Source organism: Chionomys nivalis, chromosome 10 (assembly GCF_950005125.1).
Source record: "Chionomys nivalis chromosome 10, mChiNiv1.1, whole genome shotgun sequence".
Classification (NCBI taxonomy): Eukaryota; Metazoa; Chordata; class Mammalia; order Rodentia; family Cricetidae; genus Chionomys; species Chionomys nivalis.
Genome location: NC_080095.1, coordinates 60,083,221 through 60,102,647, shown reverse-complemented (window position 1 = coordinate 60,102,647; position 19,427 = coordinate 60,083,221). Strand labels below are relative to the sequence as shown.

The 19,427-nt window shown below is 33.4% G+C and overlaps 1 protein-coding gene across 2 annotated transcripts in view; it reads left to right on the top strand.

Moving 5' to 3' along the window:
* The window catches only part of Lrfn5 (leucine rich repeat and fibronectin type III domain containing 5), a 235,191-nt gene that overhangs the window by 108,215 nt on the left and 107,549 nt on the right, over positions 1–19,427 (top strand). For both annotated transcript variants that reach the window (XM_057782725.1, XM_057782724.1), the window contains one exon: positions 598–766. The gene's annotated coding sequence lies outside the window, so the exon portion shown is untranslated. The remainder of the gene's footprint in view (positions 1–597; positions 767–19,427) is intronic.

Below are 19,427 nucleotides of genomic sequence, written 5' to 3'. Positions count from 1 at the left end.
CTCCAGCAGAGCACTAATTTATTTGTCATTGGATCTTGGATGTGGGCTATTATTTGTAAACATTTTCCTGCAGCAAATATTTTGTGCAGTTTTTATCCACTGACACAAGATTATTTCCATTTTTAATCAGTGTCTCTAATTTAATTTTAAAAGCACCTAGGTTTAGCAGTGTTCTAGCTGAGAACGTATGTTTTAATAATAGTGTTTATGCAAATCTTGATGATCATTTTTGGCTGGAAAAACTAATTCTTATAAAAGAATTTTCAAAGTAATTTTGTCTCTTGTGAGTTATATAGCAAAATGAATTAATTCAAAGATAAAGAATAGTATGTGGGATATGATCATTTAAAATACCTACAGTTTTGAGAGAATGACTCGCCTTCCAAAAATTAAACGCAGAGTGTTGACATATTTATTGGAATGAGAACATATTGCACATTTCCATTGGAAAGCATTTTTTTGCAAGTATATTTGAGTTCTAATTAGTGAACATTCTAATATGCGTCGTGATTGAACACACAATTAACAGCAAACATTTCCAGGTACTCTGAAAGCTTTTTTGATGCCTTTTCTTTGTTCTGCTTGCCTCCTCTGAAGAGTCCCTGTATCCATTCAGTTGAGAAGAGATGTAGCAGCTGACCACCCTTCCCCCTGACACCATTCTCAGCACCAGCTTTGGAGATGCGTTCACCCTGTTGGTCTTCTGCAGTAGCCAGGCCGAGTGCTGACTCCTTCATGGTAGTGAGGAACTCTTCAGGCTCCAGAAGTAAGTTGCACAATTCAGTTTTATTGTTACTAGTAAGTTTAAAGACTTTTGGATGTTTAATTAGAAATTTTTCAAAATGACAGGCAAAATGAAGTCAGAATTATTCATTATCGATGGCAAATATTTTCTTTTCTTTTAGAGTCCAATATTTCTGCTTATGAAAAGTCTACTCGTTTTTTTGTTGCTATCCAAATGCTTACGAGATTTTCTGTTTGGTTTTCATATTTGCGATTTGCAGGCGTTGCAAGATACATTTTCCTCCTCGTGTCATAGACAGTGTAAAGGTTAAAATAATTTTGTGACTAAACAAACATATTCTCAATGGCCAGGTATTGCACCAAACTTGCTTCAGTAAGTTACGAAGACAAGAGGCTACTGGTAGAGCAATGGGCTGGTATTGTCAATAATAGTTTGCCTGATTGGCTGGATTATGGAATGCAAAGATCTCTGTCTCTTTCAGAGCTTATGAAAGCCTATAAAAATGCACATTAGATTTTTTTAAATATGAAAATTATATATAGGAAAATGAATTGTAATAAAATATTTTAACACTTGGCTAACTATAAAACATAAAGTCTGTATATATCAACCAAAGAAGATTCCTACTCTAGATTTGCATATGAATTTTCTAAATTCTAAAAAAAAAAAAAGTAAAGACATTGTTTTATTGATTATGTTTATATAATTTAGAATTTAAGAAATTTTTTTCTGGAAAAAAAATCTTTTCTAAACCATTGATTTGCCATTTTTCAAATTTTATGGTTTTATTTGAGATATTTTTCCTGTCTTTTATATATATATATGTGTGTGTGTGTGTGTGTGTATGACATATATGTTTTTCAAATATTATATATGTCCTTGAAGTAATTTATAATAAAATACATATACACAACACATAAATATCTATTATTGCTCTAGGAAATGTATCTTTCCCAATGTCCAAACACAGAAAATATTTGTGAGTGTATTATTATAGAAAACAAAGGTTTGGCAAAGCAATTACCTTTATTGTTACATTATTAAATACAACTTGGAAGTCAGATATTGAAGTATAAATTTAAAATATCCACAGAGTAACAGAAAAGGATCCGCTGAACCTACATTTCCCCCTTCCCAGATTTAAAAGGTTATGAATCTAAGTCCCTCCATATTCCTGCCTGTGTCTCTCTCTATCTTAATCTGGTTCTGCCCAAAACTCTAAAGCTAATTCTTGCCGGATGAATGTTGATTATGACTTCTGATTCAAGGTTTAGCTCTATTGGTAGTCTCGGGAGTGTCCAAATGTGATCAAAATATCCCACAATAGTTTGACGTATTTTCAGCTGTTACCAGAAAAATTATCTTGTGTGTTTACCAAGAAAAATTATCTTGAAGGAAGTGAGAATGAGACGCTTCATAAGCATAGGTTAGCTTAGCAATGTATTGCAATGCCAGAATGACTCCAATTCAAATATCTATTTCATTAGTGGCAAATAAAGATTAGTATTAATAATTTCTGTCTTTATTATGCTATTAATTATGCAAGATGAAAGCAGTCAGTAAGAAGTCTGTTATTGCCTTCATAACCAAAGTAGTTAGAGGACTACATTTAAGATCTAAAAAGAACATTTCTATATTGGAAAAAAAATAAAAAGATTTGTTATAACTGTAGTTAAACACAGAATATGGAGTTGACAAATTAAAGATCATTTTTGTAGCATTTCCCTTTGTTTATTTTATTTATTCATTTACTACTAATACATGCTATATTTGTTTATTTTGATGCTTGTATTTGTTTTTTAATCGCTGACCCTTTTATTATTAAGACCATCTTGAGAAAGACATCCCCAATTTTCACCTTTTATAAATGCAAGATCATATCTATACCTGAGGTAATGTCACAGATTTAAGAAAACAACAAAGTAGTTAATTATTTCATTTAAATTTTCCGATAAGTTGCTCTTGTTCTCCAAGAAAGTATTTAAGTTTAGAAATATTGTTAGCTAAGGAAATATATTTATGAATGTGATCCCCAAGAATTAATCACAGAAGAATGAATTCAAACGTATTTTCATATAGTAGCAGCTACGCAAGTCCAAAACATCTATTTAATTAGTGGGGGTGGAATGCTACATGGGAATGTTTTATATACTGAAAACAATTATTTTAAGTTAATACTTAATAAAGCTTTTTTTTTTTTTGATTTGTTTTTAAGTTGCAAGGCTGTTACTTTTAAGACTGGAACCTTTCTTTTTTCTTTCTTCTTTTCTTATCTCTTTTTTTCTTTCCTTCTATTTTTCATGTTTCTTCTTTTTAAATGAGGAAAATGTTAGGCTGAAAGTCCTGCATTGAATTTATTATCTTGTAAAATAAATGCATTCCAAGTTAAGAGCTAATATTAAGTAGTTTTTTTGAAAATTCGTACATATTGCTAGTATTTCTCCGTAAAACAAGTAGAATTGTTTGAATAGGAGCTCGAAAATTATGTAGAAAGTGCAGAAGTAGAAAGTAAAAGTAATGGAATACTTTTGTAGTGTAATACAATGCAGCCCAGAGCAGCTGAGGTGACCACTGTTGTTCTAGTGATATTTTTCTCTGTCATTTTAGGATTTTTTTTCTGCCAGATAAAGCACATTTTGTTCATTCCACCTCTTCCTAATTTATTTCTGAAATAAAAGAGACTTGATAAAACTCAAAGTTAAACATAATCATTTTTAATAGAAGGTGTTCTTACGTAACCACACTTGTGTGGGTACATGTATGTGTAACAGTGCCTGTGAAATTGTTTCATGAATGCATAATACCAATTATATCTCAAGAAGCTATTATACCTTCTAAATATTAAGACTACTTTAATGATAATACTTTTCTGATCAAACTACGCATTTAAATTTGTTTGTACTCTACAATGATATTAATGCTTCTACACATATGTGGTGTACTGTGATGAATATTTCTACTTAGTAGAGCTAATTAATGAACAGAAGTATCACTCTGAGATTCATTTGTTTTGTTTTGTTGTTTTTCGAGACAAGGTTTCTCAATAGTTTTGGAGCCTGTCCTGGAACTAGCTCTTGTAGACCATGCTGGCCTTGAATTCATAGCTATCCACCTGCCTCTGCCTCCCAAGTGCTAGGATTAAAGGTGTGCACCACCACCGCCTGGCTCATTTTATTCTTTTAATAATTTTTTATGAGACTACAAACAAATAATATGCTCAATGAGATAGATGCTATTTTTGCATGTTATATGTTATATATTTATATACATAAATATAAAGCATATAATCCGCATAAACAAACAAAATTACGATCACAATAAGACAACTGTAATACTATAATTTGGGAAGCCTACCTGATTCTATGAAGTGAAGATCAATTAGATTCAGTAATTCCCTAATTAAGAGAAGAATAAGAACAAGTTAAATCATGCATTTCTCAGTCCAAAAGAAAAAGAAAAACAGATTCTCAAAGAAAGCCAACTTAAATCAGACTCTATCAATAGTATACTATATATCTTCCCAGTTACTTTCAGTAAGATACAACTAATTACCCAAGTGCTTTGGACTAAAAGCTTTAGAGGAATCTTTTTTTTTTTTTTTTTTTTTTGAAGCATACATGTGCCTTTATTTGTTGAAAACATATTTCTAACAGAGTTCTTATTTTAAATATAAAAAATTTTGACCAAAAATGAAAATCTTGTTGTAGGTAAATCTATAGTCTTCTATATAAGTCTATTTTTCTAAATAAAATGAAGTAAATATTATAAAGCCGTTTTAGATCTTGGCCTGTCTCTGAAAGGCAATCACAGAGCCCTGCTCTTATGAAGCAAGTCTGGATACATGGTGCCAGTCTCTGAAGGGAAGAAAGAAGCAGAGATGGATACTCCCTAACCTAAGTGATCAGCAATGAAGCAGGAGCAAACCTCAACACAAAGAATTCCACTTGGCAAAACATGTCACTTCTTTGCATTTGACAAATGGCACTTCTCACCTACCCAATCTGGTCTGATTTTTCTACAAAAACAAGAGTCTGAAGTAGAAATTGTCATGTGCCTTCCATGTGGGAAATAACATCACTCAAGACAATAGAAATTGATCTATTGTCAATTGAATTTGTCTGGCTTGCAGAGATAGATTTCAACCCTAGACTGCTGTTAATGAGTTGATGTGTTGTCCTTTTGAGATAAAAAACCCAGAAGCTGGAATGACAATGCACTGTCTTCCAAAAGCCCGCAAGGGCTGAAAGCAGAACGGAATGTGTTCTGGCTAGCAGATCTTGATGCTGAGAGTCTCTTGTTTTCTGTGCCTCTGGTTTGTGTTGGCCCGCAGCACTACTACTGCTGGATTTCCTACAAAGCAGTGCCCTGTGGAGAGGTCTGCACAGATGCTCTGCCTTTGCAGACGACTTAACTTTTAGGGCTAGAAGAAGAATTTAACACCCTAGAGGAGTACCCTCCACACTGAGTTTTCAGTGAGTGGAAGTAATCCTTATTGTCAGATATTGGCACTGAAATAAATGAGGAAAAGCCAATTTATACCAATTCAACCTAAGGCTATGTTTGTTACTCTGACAACCACCCTGTCCCTATAGTTAACTCCCATGTATCTATCAGTGTGGGGGACTGCGGAGCATATGTCAGATTTAGAATATTCTGGGTAAATGGATGCATCTCTCATTACCATGAAACCAAGTGTGGGAAGCATTGCATCAAGAATACTGGCAGTCTAACCAAGGACTACTTTTAGTGAAAATCTATGCCTTACCATGGGGAAAAAAAATCAGAATAAAAGAATCTGAATGGTATATTGATTAAAACCTCCAACACTTCCAGTGATTTCTACCATGAAGGGATTAAGTGATAGACATGGAATCACCAACTGAAAACATTAAGAATTGAATACTTGATTTTAAAGTGTGAAGTTGGATGGCACAGTTAGATCCAGTAATAGAGTTCTGATGTAAACATCTTTCTAGAATTGTTAAAGAGACGGTAATGAAAGATGGAAATACAGCATGCCATTAGGCTTGCTGACTTGTGGGTCCTGTTTGGGCTGTTGGCCAATGATACCACCTCTGTCACTGCTGAACACCCACACATCCTGGATAGCTGTGACATTGTATGGTGGTAATTTGATTCCATGTCCAATTAACCTCACTTTTGGACTTGGTAATATACAAAAAGTAATTGAATTGGCATAAGAATAAATCTGCATGGTACATTTGACATCCCCAAGCCAGAAGCATTAGCTTTGGCTGTAGAGATGATGCCTCAGTGTTATTTTCTACTCATCTATCTTTCAGAAGCTTTGTTTTTGTTTTGCTTGGTTTTTGGGGGGGTTATTTTGTTTTGTTTTTGTTTTTGGCTCTTTTTTGTCTTCCTCCTGATACCAGGTAAGCTTAAATATGTATTAAGAACTTTCCTTTTAATAACTTGCATGCACATAGAGATTACTGTGGTAAATTTTGAATCTATAGCAAGTGGTTTAAATGTCTGAAAACAAATAATATTTTAAAATCTATTTATGTATTTATGACTTGAGGATAGAGTGCCCTTAAAGAAATAAACATTATTTTAATGATATCTATGGTAGTAATTCTGACACAGAAATAATCCACAATTTAAAAACCTGACTTCATTATTTATGAAGTAGAGTAAAGATAAATGCTAACATAGCAATAGCTTTCTTTGTCAAAAGAGAACTTGTAATGTAGTACTCTCTACATTATATGAAATTATAAAATGAAGTTTCTGTTTTGTCCAGTTTACATGGTTAGATCTTTCCAGTGTGTCTTACATTCGTGTTTAAACAAAACAGTGGGTTTCACAAAGTTTGGATTGGGTTTATTAAAGAATGATTCCGTATGACATACACTGATATAATGAGAACACATCTCTGGCCCTGATGAATGTTCTTTATGTAGTAAGATGGATATTCTTCCTTGGGAAAAATAGCATCAGAGAAAAGGTGATCAGATAGAGTGATTCACAGTGAACCATGATAGATATCTGAATTGGCAGGTAGGTCTGTGGTTCTCTATCTATCTTAATACAAGATATGATTTTATTCAAAACATAGAATGTTCAGAATGTTTAGTATGTCTTTGGAATGCTTTTAGACTAGGCATCTAGTTACTGGCTGTTTAGAGACAATATTCAGAAATGTGGGCAGTTAAAGCTATTGCGCTTATAAATTTAATAAAACCTCACTATAAAAAGTGAAGATTGGTGATGAAAATGTTGAAGGAAATGTCACGTAAGATTACCAAACATATCTTATTCACTTTTAATCTTTCTTTATAATGTCATTATAATTTATTTTTGAAGACAATATCTATGAGAATTAAGTAGATTTTTCTGTTCTTGTACATTTTAATGCTCAAAATTGTTTCTTCTATATATTTAGATATATATTTTATATAAATAAGAAAATACAGTTTTCAGCTCTTATGGTGATGATATTTTCTGAGTCACCTTCATTAATAAGTTTAAACATGAAAAAAAAGTCACCTTGATACATATGGTTATTTGTACATGTATCTTTAAAATATCAACAAGGAAAAGAGCAAGTAAATAGCAGATTTACTATAAAAATTTTGACATCTTTCAACAGATGGGTAGACAAAATAATATGGTATGTATACAAAATGAAATAATATTAAGCTATACATAAGAAATAATCAAAGCTGTTGCAAGAGATAATAAGATAGAAAAAAGAGGTCATCGTGTTAAATGAAATAGGTTAGGCTAACCATGTGATCTCATTGATATATAGAATTGCTGAATTGTGAATGTCAGAGAAGCAATAAGTAGGATGATGAAAATCTAGAGTCTGAGAGGAAAAAAAAACAACAGAAATACCAAATATTAATCATTAAGTACTGGGATTTTATTGCATAGAAGTAGAAAATTACAGTCCGTTACTATCGAGTATGGTTACTGTGCACAGCAGAAGATTATTTTCAATTCAGTTTTCAGATCTGAGTTATCAAAATTTGAAAGTTTTCATTATGGAGAAATGACAATTGTTTACGGCCATAGATGCATAAATTAAATTGAACGTTATGCAACATCTTAGAAGAAACATCACAGGGAATCTGATATTTATGCAGTTTTATACTTTGTATTAGTAAAGCAAATTGATAGTGCTTATAAGATCACTCTGCAGGTAAAGTGTTCAAACTAAGTGACACAAATTGTATCCCCATTGAAAGGAGAGAGTGACCTAGGTGTAGTGACACATGCCTTTAATCCCAGCACTTATGAGGCAGAAGCAGGCAGATCTCTGAGTTTGAAGCTAACCTGGTTTACAGAGAGAGTTTCATGTTAACCTGGGCTATACAAAGAAACCCTGTCTGGAAAAATCTATAAACAAACAAAGAGGCAAGCAATCAAGCAAACAAATAAATATTTTTTAAAGGGGACAGCCCTATTCTGAAAGCTGTCCTACTCTGAACCTTTAGGGTGCAGCGTCTGCACTCACATAAACACACACATGCACAGTGAGACAGTGATAATAATAAATGAAATTATATTAAAATGATTTTATAAAGGAGAAAAACTAAAATGACAGAAGATTAAAGTGTAAATAATACATAAATGTAGCCCATTGTTTGAAAAGACATTACAGTAGCACTGGAATTTTTTCGAAGGATGAGAAAAGTCAGAGATTCTCATCTTCCAAATGTTAAATGTGTTGTTATTTGCTTCTGGCATACAAGTCTTTTCACCTGGATGTTAATTATAAATGAAGCATTTCTGTAATTATGAATGAATAGCTGTTTACTGAAATTTTAAAACAAACAGGAATGTGGAAATAAGCTTCACTGGAATTATACACTTACCACACATACACAAACATCTAAATGACTACATTTTGTGATCTAAAAATTGTAAATGTTCTGGCTTAAAGGATAGCTTCATTCAAATGCAAACTAAAGACATTATTCTGTGCTTCCATTGTTCTATTGTTGCACTTTATTTGTTTCATATTTTAAATAAATATTCCATTTGAAATACTACTAACTACATGCATGTTTTTATTTCCTTTACTAGATTAAAAACTGTTTGCCATTCCTTTATTAATCAATTTACTTGAGTCTTCGTAAGACTGAAATTTTTGTGAGACTGATTTATTTTTCTCTCAGATGTCATTTTTGGTGCAATCCTAAGCTAGTCCTAATTTTAGGTATCATTTTTCCTACAAAGTCATGGGAACTTGTTGAAAAGATACATTTTTTTTTCATTATAAACTCTTTGTGGATTTGTTTGGTCCCACATGTTCTTCTTAGTCAATAGTTATTGTTTTAATTTTAGGAATGTACAGTATTATTAAGCACTAACATTTCATATTTGAGGATAGTGATAAAATTCTCCACACCTAAATGACCCAGGCTGGTAAGACATAGGTAACAGACAAGTCAATTTCTGTGATAGCCACTGACATGAGTCACCAAAGATGAGGTGAGGAGGACTATATGCCATAGCCTCTCCCCATCCCCCAGTGGTTCACACACAGTATAGTTAGAGTGCAGTGGGCCTTGTGACATATTTCTCCTGAGTTTCAAACCTCCAAGAATCCTTCATTATCTGTTGAGGGGTGACCATGCTCCTGTGAGAGACTCCAGGTGTTCTGTATGAGACAATGCCATCCTGTACTCTATTGCTGTGATGGCCATAGAGTGCTCTTTCCCTGGCATCGTCTGCCAGTGTTCCTGAGACTTAGATGTTGTGACTCTGTGGGCCTTGGTGACCTGTATCAGCTAGTGAGACTATTTAAGACTCTGCACTGGCACGGTAATCATTTTGTAAACAGCGTTGATGTAATCATTAATTTTTCATTATAATGTCATAGATGGTTTTAAGAGACAATACAGTGACAATGGCAGTTTTGTTAGTTGTAAAATATGACTTACTAGGGGGGGAAAAGAAAAAAAAATATGACTTACTAATAAGAACCTGTGTGGCAAAAGAAAAAAACAGTCAAGATATTAGGAAATGTCCATTTAAAGCAGAAAAGCTGTTAATTGCTTCTTTTTGTATTTTTTAATATATGCATGTTTGTGTGAGTGTGTTGTATCTGATCACACTCTTGTTATTGTGAATTAATTGAGTTGCCCTTCTTTAACACTGAAGAAATAGATTTTGCAACACAGTGACTATTTTAAATTTTGTTTTCATTTATTGTGCAATATAGAGATTAAATTGGATTTAATATAGTTCAGTTCTGTTTCACTGTTTCTATCCTAGTAACTGATAGTCTCAATGTTGTTTATTGAAGAATCCATCCTTTTTTAATTAAGCTGAAATTTAAATTGTGACATGCACATTTTTCATATATGCATGAACGTATCCTGGTCTGTTATTCTATTTCATTGCTCTGTTTATCACATCTACACAAATAGCATGTAGCAATGCAAGAATTCTATTAGTCATGTATGTTTCCATTGATTATAAAATGAATAATCTGTACCTTTTGTTTATTTTCAGCACTGATCAACTAGTACTGAGCAGTTAGTCTTTTCTTTCAGTTTGCATAGTAGACAAGAATGTTTCAAATTGAATTTTAAATTTTACTGGAGTCATGTGTTTTCCTTACATTGATTTGCAATGGGGTATTTTATTATTTTCAAAGTAATAGTATCTCAATGATCTTCTTCATGTCCAATAATGAGCCTTATCTCCTACTGTAGCTGGCATCCCATTGCATTTTGTCATATGTTTAGCTAATTGATGTTTTGTGACTGGGCTTTTAAAATGAGGCTATCTCTGAGACTGTCTGACGAGCTATTCTAAGTTTTGTCACTATGTCTTCTAAAGAGCTCCACATGGCATTAATACTTCCCATAACTTCTAGTTTGCCCACCAGTCACGTGTAATGAAACATCATGACTCGCTTTCATGTCCTAGTCATATGCTATGTCTATGTCCCAGTTAAGTCACGTTTAAATGAAACTCGTTGCATGTGCATTTAGTTGTATGTGAAATAGCTATGGTGACGTTTTTTCAGTGGAATATCATCACTCTCTGTTGAATAGGAGCTCTACTAACACGCTAAACATAAATAAGCCAAACAGTAACCAGGATGACTCAAGTTTTCTATATTCTTTCTCTTTTCTTGCTATTAATTAATTAACTAATTATAATTTGAGTTGAGGCTGTGTTAATTAGACTTACCTACCCAGGAATTCACTAAGAAGCCCAAACAAGTCTAAAATATGTCCTTATGTCCGGTTTAAATTTTTTATTTTTGTTTTTTTTAAATACTGGGATTAAGCCTATGGCCTCACACATGTTAAATAAGAGTTCTAACTCTGAGCTTTATCTCCAATCATTCTGAGGCTTTAAATAAGCTAGTTTTGTGTTTTGACATCATTCATTGCTTGTGGAAGTAATCTGTTGCTAAGAAGCAATATTATTGTTATGTAACCCACATTGTCCCACGAGTCATCTCTTACATAGTGAATGTTGTACCGTAATGATTTCAGTGGCCAGCTTTCACTTTTATGGGATCTAATGTTGGAATTCTGCTACCAAACTGTTTTGCTATGTCACTAAACGTTCCTCCCAACTCCACTGCAGCCAACATTAAACCAGGATAATAGAAATTCACAGGCTCTACTCTTAGGAAGAGGTGTCAAAGATAGTTTTGTGCCTCAGGACAGGATGGTATTTGTTTTAATACACTTTCCGCAAGTCATGACTCTACTCTGTTCTTTAGAACAAAGTTTTCTTGATAATTAAATTGAAACTACAATAAATTAAAATATCATGATATGTTTCCTTTGTAGTCTCATTCTAGAAGGAAATAGGAAATATTTTAATGAACAATTGCATGTATAAATATACTTCTTAATTAAATAAAATTTCAGAAAAGCATGCGTTTTCCTTGCGATTAGAGGACTGGAGGCTAAGCAAAGACTATTTCTATAACTTTTTCTAGCTCACGTTGCTCTTTATTGGAATTTATTTTTCTTCAAGGCTGCAACTTTCCAAACTTATTACTGTTTGGGACTGACTTTTTTATACTTGAAATGCCTTGCTTTTATTTATTTGGTCTTATTTCTCCCTATATTGCTGTCTATTCCCAAGAGCAGGTTTTTATTTTTGTGGTTTCATGCATTAGACAAACTTTCAGTGTGTTTATTTTATTGCCACATATAATAAAGAAAGATTTATGAAGCTCATACACATGTTAGAAACTATAATGTGAACAGATAGTCATACATCACTCAGCAGATGATTATTGCAAGGCCTTGCTCTTCAATCTTCATTATTCTTCTTCTCTAAAGCTAAATGTTTAATAATGGTTTCAGATAGAGAATATCTTGTTCCCTTTTAGAATTTTTTATGTCTACTTTTATGATATATATATATATATGTATATAATGTTGCATGCTGGTGTGATTAATTATATTGTTTTTATTCAAAATTCATATTAGCTTTGCATGCATGGAACATATTCTACTTGGTGATAGGATAAATTTCTTTGTATGCATTCAATTTTCAACTGATAAGTATCTTAATGAGAGTTTTGCATATATACTATGGAGATATATTGCTCTATATTTTTGTTTATTCTTATGAACTTAGAGGATAATTATAGATCTCACTGCACGCTGGCCAAGTGTATGACAACTCACTATATCTTGAGATCCTATGCATGGATTTAGGAATATGGTAAGAGTGCCATGTAGAATAAAGTATTTAGAAATTTTTCTTAATTGAATTTTTCTCTTATTCCTGGTGGACGTACTACTTTTGTTCTAAAATAAGATATGCTTCCATGTTCTGGATTCTTTCCACATTTTTGCTTTACCTTTGGTTCTCTATAGTTTGTGTATTGTATGTTATATAGGTAAAGTTTAATTTTCTTTCTTATTTGAAATTCTTGATTTGTAAAGATTGCTGAACTTAAAGTATCTGTCATTTGATGATTGTTTTAAAATAAAAAACACTCTGCTTCATGTTTCTTATTCACTCTTGCTTGATATAGTTCTATTTACAAAGTGTTTATTTGTGATACTATTTCTCAGTACTCATATAATCTTCTTAGTTTGTATTTCATCATATGAATAGTTTATTTTAATATAATGTTTTTATTGACCTATTTTATGTTTAATGATTGTGTCAAGTACTATTTCCAGTTGAGTCAATCAAAGACATTCCTTTTCATTAGTCCCTTATTTTTTAAATTCTCTTCTTAGTAGTTTCTTCTTGTTTTATCTTCTCCATGTTGCAGGGACCATTGCACATTAATCCTAGTTACTTAGAATTTTTTCCACTATAATGTCAAAAACCTAAACTATCTTTTTCTCATTCTCACATTGTCTTTTAGATCCTTTCTCTTGCTTTTCTCATGAATATTGTTGTTTATTTTTAATAGCAGATGTTTCGTCTGTAGTAACATTTAAGGTGATATATTTTGTTCAATTAGTTACATATAGGTTCTGTTTAAAATATTCTGTTATTTTACTAATGACTAATGAATCTGAGTTACTGCATGATTAGTGATATTTTGGGTTATTTTTATAAATTGAATGTTCTTTAAAGCATTTGCCAAATTTTTCAAAGAATAACATTTTTACTGATATATAAAAATTCGAGTGTATTTTGATATAGGTGTTAAAAATGTCATGTCTTACTCAGGAGTGCTTTCAAATTAATCAGCAGAAGTCCCTAGATTTTTCCAATTTCTGTTTATCTGTACATTTGTGTGTGTATGTGTGTGTGTGTATTGCAGAAGTATACAGTACGTATGTCGACTAGATGACCACATAAGGGTCATCAAGTGTAACATTGTCCATGTCTTTTGTTTTGTTTTTGTTTTTGTGGGGCTTTTGTGTGTGTTTTATTTTATTTTATTATTATTATTATTTTTTTTTTTTTTGGTTTTTCGAGACAGGGTTTCTCTGTAGCTTTGGAGCCTGTCCTGGAACTCCCTTTGTAGACCAGACCAGACTGGCCTCGAACTCACAGAGATCCGCCTACCTCTGCCTCCCAAGTGCTGGGATTAAAGGCGTGCGCCACCACCGCCCGGCTAATTTTTGAAACAGAATTTTTCTGCAGCTTTGGAGACAGTCCTGGAACTAGCTCTTGTAGACCGAGTTGGTCTCGAACTCACAGAGATCCACCTGCCTCTGCCTCCCGAGTGCTGGGATTAAAGGCGAGTGCCACCACCGCCTGGCCTTGCCCATGTCTTTTGATACAGGGTCTATCATTGGCCTGAAGTTCAGACAGCAGCCTAGACTGACTTCCAATCAAGCCTCAGGAATCCTCCTGTGCCTGCCTCCCTAAGGCTTAAATTACTAGCCTACCACTGGCTGAGTTTTTACATGGGTATAAATCTATAGCGATGCATTTCTTAGTCACTGTTTTTTAAAAATTCACATTCATTTTAACATTATCTATAGATATCCTTTAGGGCATGCCTTTTCAATGCCATCCTTCCTATGTGGTGTCTGAGCCTGACATCCCTGTTATGATTATGCTGCATATGATGGTACATATATGTAGACTTTTTTAAAACTTTTATTGACATTATTTCCGTATAGTCATTATGCGGAAAATAATGCTGTTTCTTGGCTAATTTTTCTAATTATTTCACTGAGAGCTTGTTAAGTTTCAATCATTAATCTCTTGGTTTGTGACTGTTTACATTGTTTTCAGCTATTGAAGGTAGCATTACTTCAATGCTGTTCTTGTTCATTTCTTCTGTAGGGCACTAGTGACAAGTTCTTTGACAACTTCGCATCACACTGTCAAGCATAGCTTTGTGCATCTTTGTTTTTGTTCATTTAATCTCTCTGTTTTTGTTTCTCTCATTGTCTCATTTTGGATCACTTCCACTGCTATCATGCTGTCATCACAAAATATTTTTCATTCTGTTTAATCTGCATTAAATTTCAGCTTGTGTGCTATTCATTTTGTGTATGCACATTGTTCACATGTAGAGTTTCCTTTGGTCAGTTCTCTCCATTTGGTAATCATGCTTCCTTCTCCCATCCCCTCATGTCTGCTTGCTATTGTGCCTCTCATATCTTCATCCTGGATTATTTAGAGTCCCCATTTGCAGTAATAGTTTCTTACTTCTTGCATTCTTGGCCTTTTTAAGCAAGACACCATGCATAATGAATTAAATGAAGACTAAATTCTGTGAGATTTTCCAGTACATCTATCTTCATGCCTGCAAATATAATCTAGAACCCTGATCTTCCTATTTTCTATCTATTGTGCAAAATTGTTGTGCTCTCTGTCCTTCAAAGTTACTGTGTCCCTTTGTGTCACCCTTCCTGTGTTCGGAACAGAATGCAAACTTCCTCTAAACAGCCAACTGAGGCAGTTTCAAAGAGAACCTGTTGCTTATCTTTCTCCATCAGTTGAAGTTCTGAACTCTATGCCGTCAGTGTTATATCATATTGTTTACTTTTCCTAGATGTCTAAAAATCAAGAAAGGGAATGTTGGTTCCTTTAACCTCATCATAATGGAAAGCTAAAACCTCTATTTTTGCCTTAATGCCATCATAAATTTAAGGTCATGAATATTTTATTGTTTGCTTATTTCAACTATTTTGTTCTTGCTTTGAATACTTAAAAATTATTTATTGTTCTTATTTTGATTGTGACCACTCACCCCATCCCCTCTGTGTGTGACTTTACACAAGTTATATCTAAGCTGCCTAAGCTTGTATTATATTGTGATATGTATGCTTCAGTCTCCAACGTACTGATATTTCAAGTGTGTGCCATCATGTCTGTATGTCTCTACCAAGATTATTTATTCCGTCCCAACCCCAGGGTATAATAGTGTTTAGAGGCAAAATCTTTGGATAGATAAAGTCATTATGATTGGGCTTTGAAAATCAGATTAGTGACATTGGAGAAAAGAAATCAGAATTTCTTTCTGTGTTTTTTATCTGAGTGTCTCTCTGTGTCTTACTCTGTCTCTGTCTCTTTGGCTGCTTCCTCACCCAATAAACCTGCAAAGAACAGGCACTTAGCTCCTTGCAAGCCTGTTGAGAAGCCAACCCCCCACTCCATCAAACTGAATTCATTTGGAACTGTATCCTTTAGAACAAGAGAAAAATACAGCTATTTCATTTAAGCTACATTGTCAATTGCATTTTATTGTGGCAGCCATAGAAAAACTGCTTGTTAAAAATTTTAGTGTGTCACCATTAAGAGGTATATTCCTGAATATTGTTTTTCCTGTTATGTAGAAGACAGTTCTGAGAATTCTGTTTTATGGAGAATAGTCCTGTTCATTATCTCTCAGCCTCATCTTAATTTCTGTGTAGTGTTTGGCAGAGACAGTATCTCACAGTTATTGGAGACCAGAACATGGTGTTCAAAATTATCCTTTGTAAGAAAGTGATTACTTTGAGTTTTGGGTAATTGGAATGAAGTTAAGGTAAAATGCTCCCCCTTCCCTTTGTTTGTCTGAAGGCAACATGCAAGTTTCCAAAGAGAAAACATTTCTCAACTCTCTTGATTTCCAGGGAAAATGAAAAGTAACCCCTGAAGAGATCTCTAGGTCCTTTTTCTCTCTGGAGATATACAAGAATCTCCATCTGCACAATTCACCTTCAGCTTCCTGTAGCCTTGATAAGTCTCTAAATTTCAATCCATTGTTATATCTCTGAGAAATATTTATTCCTTGAGAGCACACCACACACACACACACACACACACACACACACACACACACACACAACCACAGGGATTTAGAAAGAGGGAGAAGAAATAGAATTTTAAAAATTATACATATTAAATGTTTATGTTTTGTATGTCTGATTTAGATGTTTGTAGTTGGTAGTGCAGGCTATAGAATTTAGAATTTCTGGATGTTAGGAAAGTAGCGTCCCCCTAAACAACCATCTTAGCCTTTGCCTGTTCTTTAAAATGCAACCAAGATCATGTGAAAGCTGTAGTGAAAAATGACTTTTTCATATTTGCAAAATTCCTAACTTCTCTTTGAAAAATCTAATCTATTAGAATCTAAATTTTAATTCATAGATTTGTATTTGAAGCTTCTGAAAGCTATTTGAAAATTCTAAAACATGTCATTTAATTTGTAGGCTGATATCATTTATTTAATTTATTTATTATTATAAATAAATAATTTAATTTATAAGTTAATTTTGTTTTTCTTTTTTTTTTTTTTTTTTTTTGGTTTTTCGAGACAGGGTTTCTCTGTGGTTTTGGAGCCTGTCCTGGAACTAGCTCTTGTAGACCAGGCTGGTCTCGAACTCACAGAGATCCGCCTGCCTCTGCCTCCCGAGTGCTGGGATTAAAGGCGTGCGCCACCACCGCCCGGCGTTAATTTTGTTTTTCATGTGGGTTTCTTAGATTTATATGTTAATACAATTATAGTAGAAATAGCATTACGTAACTTTCACCCTATATTGAAATTACCTTATACAAGATTATATAACCCTTTTTATCCTTCTCCCCAAACCCTCCCATGTATCTGCTCAAATTTAAAGCTTACTTTTTTGACTAATATTATTAAACATGAACACACACATACACACACAGTATATACTTTTACAAATACATAAAAATATACCCAGTTTTGTTGTTTGTGTGTTATGGATTTAGAGCTGACCCGATTGTGTTGGATAACAAGAGGGAGCTCATCCCTGGTTGAGGTCAATTCTTTTTCTCCCCGCAGTCATTAGTTGACTTTTGATCTTTATCTAGGGTTGGTGCCCATGAAAATTTTCCTCTCCTACATTAACATGTCTATTGATGCTGCCATTGCTGCAGTCTTGCTCATGCAGCCTTTTCTAGGAAAGACTGTTTCACAGCCAATTTCCTGCTATGTTGGCCCTTACACTCTTCCCTCCCCTCCTCTTTGATATTCTCTGAATAAGATATAGGAGTTGTGATGGTGATTTGTCCATTGCGGCTAGAGTCCCCACTATCCATTGATCTCTGCTTTGGACCAGTAGTAATTTTCTCTAATGCTCATCTGCTGAAGAAAAAAACGTTCCTTGATATAAGTAGGTAGGTACACTTTTAGCTGAAGACTCAGAACTGGGAATAGTAGAAAAGAGAGAGATGATGTAGAGTTTGTCTTTCTGGGTTTGGTTTACCTCACTCATTATAATCTTTTCTAATTCTATACATTTTTCTGCAAATTTTATAATTTCACTTTTCTTTAGCTGAATAATATTCCTTGTGTACACATACCATATTTTCATTATTGATTCATTAGTTGAAGGTCATTTAGGTTGTTTTACTCTTCTAGCTATTGTGAAGATGGCAGAAATGAATATTTCCAAGAAAATATCCATGGAGTAGGATATCAAGACCTTTGGGAGTATACCAAGGGGTAGAATAGCTTCATAAAAGGATAGATTTACTTTTTAATTCTTATATCATTCTTCACACTAATTTTATCCTATTAAATTCTTAGTAATTCTTATTTAATTCATATTGTCTTGCCTTACTCAGTTGGAAACTTTTCAGTACCATTTTGAATTGAAAGATAATTTCACAAGCCCTGACCTATGCCTAAAATGAGGAATACTTTAGATGTACCAAGCTTTCTAAGCTTTTCTAATTTTAGCTTCTAATATAATTTTTGTAAATTAGTGTATACCATTCATTTGCCTCTAAATCTACTAAAATGAATGAACACATATGAGTTCCAGTATTTAATTAGACAGACATTCTGATGATAAACATTTATTGATTATAAACACATATGATACCTTTTTATATAAAATATTATATTGATTTGAAAGTTATTTGACTTTATATTTGTGTATTATTTTTTTGTAGGTTATTGTGTAACTATTCTTAAGTATATCCTGCTTTGTTTGTAGCACTGGGGAATTGTAAAATTTCACCTCTTTTCTTTTTTTTATTGATTTTATTGAGCTACACATTTTTTTCTGCTCCCGTTTCTTCCTCTCCTCTCCCCTTCAACCCTCTCCCATGGTCCCCATGCTCCCAATTTACTCATGTGATCTTGTCATTTTCTACTTCCCATGTAGATTAATTAGATTCATGTATGTCTCTCTTAGGGTCCTCTTTGTTGTCTAGGCTCTCTGGGATTGTGATTTTTAGGCTGGTTTTCTTTGCTTTATGTTTACAAACCACTTATGAGTGAGTGCATATGATAATTATCTTTCTGGGTCTGGATTACCTCACTCAATATATTTTCTAGCTCCATCCAATTGCCTGAAAATTGCAAGATGTCATTATATTTTCTGCTATGCAGTACTCTATTGTGTAAATCACCATGTTTTCCTTATCCATTCTTCAGCGGAGGGGCATTTATGTTGTTTCCAGGTTCTGACTGTGACAAACAATGCTGTTATGAGCATAGTTGAGCACATGTTCTTGTGGTACAATTGACCATCCTTTGGATATATACCCAAAAGTGATATTTCTGGGCCTTGAGGAAGGTTTTTTCCTAATTTTCTGAGAAATCGCCATACTGATATCCAAAGGAGCTATAACAGCTTGAACTCCCTTTAGCAATGCAGCAGTGTTCCCTTTACCTCAAAACTTCTCCAGCACAACTTCTTTTCACATTCCAGAACTGTGTACGACTGAAATAAAATTGAAAACCTTGTCAGTAAAGACTTCTGAGCAAGCAGTTTTCATTGTGAATAATCTGGATTTATTTAGATATTTTAAAAGTTTTGAAATTTAGAGATCTAGGATTTTC